This window comes from Arachis duranensis, chromosome 9 (assembly GCF_000817695.3).
Source record: "Arachis duranensis cultivar V14167 chromosome 9, aradu.V14167.gnm2.J7QH, whole genome shotgun sequence".
NCBI lineage: Eukaryota > Viridiplantae > Streptophyta > Magnoliopsida > Fabales > Fabaceae > Arachis > Arachis duranensis.
This window is the reverse complement of record NC_029780.3, coordinates 70,596,970-70,603,995: the sequence shown is the minus strand read 5'-3', so window position 1 is coordinate 70,603,995 and position 7,026 is coordinate 70,596,970. Positions and strand designations below refer to the sequence as shown.

Sequence of the window (7,026 nt, the reverse complement as noted above, 5' to 3'; positions counted from 1 at the left end):
TATATAATAGTCCATACTTTATTCGTGATTAGATGACGTAAACTGGCGCTCAACGCTAGTTCCATGCTGCATTCTGGAGTCAAACGCCGGAAACACGTGACGAACCAGAGTTGAACGCCAAAAACATGTTACAACTTGGCGTTCAACTCCAAGAAAAGCATCAGCTCGTGGATGGATCAAGGTCAGACCAAGCACACACCAAGTGGGCCTCGGAAGTGGATTTATGCATCAATTACTTATCTCTGTAAACCCTAGTAGCTAGTTTAGTATAAATAGAACTTTTTACTAGTTTATTAAGAGCTTTTTGATCATTCGGTCTGGTGACCACGTTTGGGGGCTGGCCATTCGGCCATGCCTGGACCTATCACTTATGTATTTTCAACGGTGGAGTTTCTACACACCATAGATTAAGGGTGTGGAGCTCTGCTGTACCTTAAGTTTCAATGCAATTACTATTATTTTCTATTCAATTCGATTTATTCCTGTTCTAAAATATTCGTTGCACTTCAACTTGATGAATGTGATGATCCGTGACACTCATCATCATTCTCACCTATGAACGCATGTGACTGATAACCACTTCCGTTCTACCTTAGACCGGGCGCATATCTCTTGGATTCCTTGATCAGAATCTTCGTGGTATAAGCTAGAATTGATGGCGGCATTCATGGAATCCGAAAAGTCTAACCTTGTCTGTGCTATTCCGAGTAAGATTTTGGGATTGAATGACTGCGACGAGCTTCAAACTCCTGAAGGCTGGGCGTTAGTGACAGACACAAAAGAATCACTGGATTCTATTCCAACCTGATTGAGAACCGACAGATGATTAGCCATGCTGTGACAGAGATTTTGGACCATTTTCACTGAGAGGATGGGATGTATCCATTGACAACGGTGATGCCCTACATACAGCTTGCCATGGAAAGGAGTAAGAAGGATTGGATGAAAGCAGTAGGAAAGCAGAGATTCAACAGGGACAAGCATCTCCATACGCTTATCTGAAATTTCCACCATTAATTTACATAAGTATTTCTATCCTATTTTATTTATCTTTTAATTATCTAATCCAATCACATTTGAAACAGCCTGACTAAGATCTACAAAACAACCATAGATTGCTTCATACCAACAATCTCTGTGGGATCGACCCTTACTCACGTAAGGTATTACTTGGACGACCCAGTGCACTTGCTGGTTAGTTGTGCGGAGTTGTGACTAAGTGTAATTCACGTGTGAGAGCTACCAAATTATTGGAGCCATTGTTGATGATCACAAAATCTGTGCACCAGAAACTCACCAAATTTTACCAATTTATCAGGGAGCCGAGGAGAAGGGAACGTGAGCGATCCGAAGAGAACTGAAGTTGGGTCGTGAAACCAAGGCCGGAACCGATAGAAAACATGGACAACACCCCCAGTAGTTGTCAACGTAATAGTTGGGTGAGACATGTCCCCTAAATCGAAGTCAGCAACAAAAAAGGACGCCAGGGTCCTGGCAGTGTCGTCGGGTAGCCCCAGGATGCGGGCTAGGGAATCACCCAGGATATCCTTAGGCCCTGAGGATCAGTGGATTCACAACTTCCTGAAGCCCATGGTGATAACGGCAAAGCAGGGGCGGAGCTTAGTTGAGACAAGGGGGGCCATGGCCCCCAAATTTTTATAAAAAAATTAGTAGTACTTCTTCAAAAAATAAAAATTAGTTTAGTTGGCTGAAATACATTACTATGACTTAAAGTACCCAGGTTCAATCTTCATCTCTTGCTTTTAATATTCGTGGTCAAGGATATGATGGCGCCAGCAACATGAGAGGGGAATGGAATGGGTTACAAGCAGTATTCTTAAAAGATTGCCCTTATGCTTACTATATCCACTGTTTTGCTCATCGATTACAACTTGCATTAGTTATTGCATCAAGAGAAGTTATTCCTGTGCATAAGTTTTTTTTTAAAATTGAATTTCATCGTCAATATCATTTGTTCTTCTAGTAAGTGACATGATAAGTTACATGCTGCCAAGAAAGATAAATTCTCCATTTATTAGAGATTGATGAACTTGAAACTGGTACAGGAACAAATCAAATTGGTACTTTGAGACGGGCAGGTGATACTCGATCGAGTTCTCATTTCTCTTCTGTTTGCAGTTTGATGAATATGTATGGTGCAACGTTGACTGTTTTACAAAAAGTTATTGTTGATGGATCAACTTATTTTCAGCGTGGTGATGCAGATAGTGCTTACAATACCTTGACCTTATTTGAGTTTGTATTGATCTTGCATTTAATGAAAGATATTATGGGAATAACTGATATTCTTTGTCAAGCTTTACAAAAGCAGTCTCAAGACATAGTTAATGCTGTGCAACTAGTTCATTCTACAAAAACACTTATCTAAAGCATGAGAGATGATAGATGGGAGGAATTATTTAAAAATGTGAAATCATTTTGTGAGAAACTTGATATGTTGCAAGGCAAGGACGCTCGCGTCACCAAAAAGATCTTATTACAGTTGAGCATTATTTTAGAGTGGAGATATTTCAAGCAATGGATCTACTAAGTCTGAGCTCTACTCTCATGCCTAAGGATGCTTACAAAAATTTTGATATTGCTAAGATTTCTACTCTTGTTGACAACTACTATCCCGAAGACTTTACTGAACAAGAGAAAATTAATTTGCCTTTTCAACTTCAGCATTTTATTCTTGATGCTCGTCAGCATCCAGAAATGAAGAATTTGTCAACTATTCATGAACTGTGTAGATGTTTAGCAGAAATAAAAAAGTCAAAAGTGTATTACTTGATTGATAGATTGATTCGTCTGATTTAACTCTTCTAGTTTCTACAGCTACTACAGAGCAATCATTTTCAGCAATGAAAATAATAAAGATAAGGTTAAGAAACAAGATGGAGGATGACTTTCTCGCGGATAGTTTGGTTATTTACATTGAGAAAGAAATTATTGAAAAGTTTAGTTCTGATTCAATTATTAAAGATTTCAAGTCACTAAACACTCGAAGAGTACCATTATAAACAATTTTATATTTTTTATCTATAGAATTAGTTATTTATTATCTTATTAGTAACAAACTTAAAGAATAATTATATTTATAAATTTTATTTTAATATAAATATTATTATTAAATTTTTATGTTTAATTTTTGGCCCCCCAAAATTTTGTTTCAAGCTCCGCCACTGACGGCAAGAATCGGGACCAGGATAATCAAGCGAATTCTCGTTGACACGGGCGCCGACTCGAACATTATGTTCAGAAATGTCTTCAATGCCCTTGGACTCCAGGAGACCGACCTCAAGACCCACCAACACGGAGTCATTGGTCTCAGAGACAACTATATTAAACCTGATGGAGTAGTCACGCTCCCGGTTTGCGTGGGGACTGACGAATGAATTTTTGCCGGTATAGAATTTATCAAGTGATCAATCGTATTATAGTCTAAACCAACACAAAATCCATCATCAAACAAATCAACAATCTATATCCGAGAGCATTAGTCTCCCGAGTCGTTCTCCCTTGGAATTGCCAAAGTGTGCATCTTATTGATTTAGTAAGCCTTGTTGGAATTCTTTGAAGGTTTTAGCAAAGTAATGAGAAACAAACAATCAATTATCAAAAGACTTGGCTTAGGGTTGGCATTAGAAATTCTATCCTTATAGTCCATTCAATGTTGACAACAATTAGGCCTTGCTTCATTTAGTTATCCCTTAAGTATAGAGGAAAATCAAATGAAAACAATCAACTTGAGTCACAAGTCCTAGCTTCACCTCATGGGAATCTAGCTTTAGTGCACTCCAAGCCAACTAGCAATCCCTAATTCCAAATCAACTATTGATACAACTATTCAACTTCTTCCAATGACCAAACCCTATGCCAAGTGTAAAAATTCTACTCCATAGCTAATGTTGACATTTTATCAAACATGTGGTGAGCAAATAAGGAAAGTCATAGTAAAATGAGAAGAAAAATAGAATTGAAAGTATTGCAACACAAGAATCTAACAACAAATCTCAAAGAGTGGCAATAGAAAGCAAATTCTCAAAGAGTTAACAAAATTCGAAATTACAACATTAAATTCTAGATCTATGAGAGTTGATCAATTACAACTACTTGAATTTGGAGAAGAAAAATCTATGACATGAGTAAAATGGAATGAGAATTGTAATGGATCTCACCAAAAAATGATTGAAAATTCAGAAATTGGGTGAAGATGAACCCTAGTGAAAAGCTTGGAATCTTTTCCTCTTCTTCTCTCCCCAAAAATGAAAACTAACTCTCCTCCCAAAATATCTAAAATCTAGCAAATGAACTAAGTGTCTTTAACCCTTGCTCCCTTGGTCCTCTTAAGCCTTTTCCCGCCAAGGCTTTTTCCCCAAAAAATGGGATCCTTAACTACCTCCATGCTTAAGTCACGTGACTTCTAAAAAAAACACATTCACAAACCGGCGCGTACGCGCAAGGCACTGCACCCGTCTTCCTTCTCTTTTCCTGTCCATTCCTACTCTATATCCTGAAACCACTTAACACACAAGTCACGGCATCAAATGGCATCAAGAGAAGATTAGGAAATGTATCTATTTTAGTGCAAAATAAGCATGTTTTCATTCATGAGGCAAAACTAGGAAAGGAATGCAAACTCTTGTATTCTCATATAGAAAGTGTGTGGAATCATTGATAAAACCCCTGAAATCAGCACAAGATAAACCCTCAAAATGGGGTTTGTCAACCTCCCCACACTTAAATTCTAGCATGTCCTCATGCTTAGGAAAATGCAAAGAAACACAGAAGACCGAGGGGTCGCAAAAGTATAGGACTCATGAAATGCAATCTACTTATATGCATGCAACTATGACTAGTGCTGTTATCTACTTGGTTAGGAACAAATCAGCTTTCTTATGACATATGCGAGCACGTGGGACACGATGGTGGTCAATGTATAGGACTTGCTAATTTCTAAGCATCAAACACAATATATACAACTTTGCATGAGGAATGCTCGCGAGAGCCGGGAATCAAAGGATTGAGCATCGAACCCTCACCGGAAGTGTTTGCACTCTAGTCGCTCGGTGTTTGGGGTTGATTCTCTCAATTCTCCCCTAATCATGCTTTCCAAGATTTGTTCTCATCTAACAATCAACAATTATTCAATGCACGCATACATGTATCATGAGGTCTTTTCTTTAGGTTGTAATGGGGCTAGGGTCAAGGTAGGATCATATATGGCTAGTGGACTTAGGATTTGAATCTTTGATTAACTTAAACTTTCCCACCTAACCTATATAATGACCTATACAATTAAGTGCTAATCTAACTACCCATTCCTCACTTTTTCACATACTCATGCATTTTTTTTATTCATTTCACAACACTTATGCACTGATTTTACTTGAACTTTACTTTGGAGCATTTTGTCCCCTTTATTGCTTTTCTTTTTTTTTTCTTTCTTCTCTTTTTTTTTCCATATTAAAAAATTTTTTTTCTTTTCTTTTTCTCATTTTTTTTCATTCTCTCTTTTTTTTTTCTATATACAAGAGCATTAGTGCATAAAGTCTATACATTTGATCAATACATGAGCATGTACCCAATTCCCAATATTTTCAATAAAAATACAAAACTGCCCTTTTATTCACCCCATGTCCCAAGGTTCCCACACTTGAATGATTTTCACACACTCTAGCCTAAGCTAATCAAAGATCCAAATTAAGGACATTTATCGTTTTCCGCTTTAAGGCTTGTAATGTGCTAAAATTAAGAACAAAGTGAGTTAAGCGTAGGCTCAAATTGGCTAACAAAGGAACATAAAAGGGTTGGCTATTTGGATAAGTGAGCTAATGAAATGATGGCCTCAATCATATAAATGTATGTATACACAAAATAATGGACATAAAGAATCAAACAAATCCAAGATTGCAATCATGGAGAGAATAATGCACACAAGAAGGGAAATAAATGGTTATAAGATGTAACCACACCATTAGGCTCAAATCTCACAAGCTTGTGTTCTTAACTCAAACCCATGTTCCAAAATATAATTCTTCATGCAATTTTGGCATCAAAGCATTTAAAATTTGCAATGCCCCACGGTTGCCCCAAAGTATTGGTTTCCTAAGAAAGAATTTCATTGTTCTAACCAAGTAAACTTATCATGCGAATGGTGCCACTAAAACCTAATCATGCAACCTATCCTAATTTATTCAGATGTTACCTACGGAGATCGGTCGGCCGACCTCCCCACACTTAAAACTTAGCACGGTCCTCCGTGCTATAGGTTAGGCGCAGTGGTTGGTTGAGCTCCGAGTGTCCCACATCTCCGATGTCATCGCTCTCTCCGCTTGAAGTTGCGGTGGATGTGGAGATATCGGGTTCCTCCATAGGTGGGGTGACTATGCTTAGAAGTCTCTTCACATGAGAATAACGGCGTTGGTTACGCCTCTCATATCGGTCCAATTTCTTGTGAAGATCCTCAAGGCGTTGGGCGGCCGATTTTTGTGATGTAGATGAAGTGGTGGTGTTGCGAGTTGGTGTGGATAGTCCAATGTCCTTGGTGGCTTCTGGAGGCTTGAGGCATCTCTTGGTCGGAATTATATCACCATCGACCGGAATTGAGGTTCTCCTATCTTTAGCCTCTCGGGTGACGCCGGCTTTTGCAACCAATTCGGTCACCAAAGCGGGGAATGGTAGATTTCCTTTGGCATGAATGCGCCCCATGGATTGGCGGATGGCATGCGAAATATTGACCGGTTTCTCGGTTAAGATGCACCATATCAATAAGGCCAACTCGGCGGTGATAGATGTCCCATGTGTGCTTGGGAGCACATAGTGAGCTAGAATTTGGGCCCATGCCGTGGCTTCTTGAGTGAGGTGGCGGACATCTAAACCCTTGGGTCTTTGCTTTAGGGTCCCCCGAATCCAAAATGCGTCGGGTAAAGCAATGACGCGGAGGATCGCGCTCCAATCGAATGCACGGTCATCGCATGTGGCCAAGACTTCTTCGTAGGCGTCATATGCATCCGTTGATGG

At 39.1% G+C, this 7,026-nt stretch overlaps 1 pseudogene; it reads left to right on the top strand.

The window, feature by feature from the left end:
- The first annotated feature begins 1,446 nt into the window (after positions 1–1,446).
- Positions 1,447–3,023, top strand: LOC107465878 (uncharacterized; annotated as a pseudogene).
- The last annotated feature ends 4,003 nt before the right edge of the window (positions 3,024–7,026 follow it).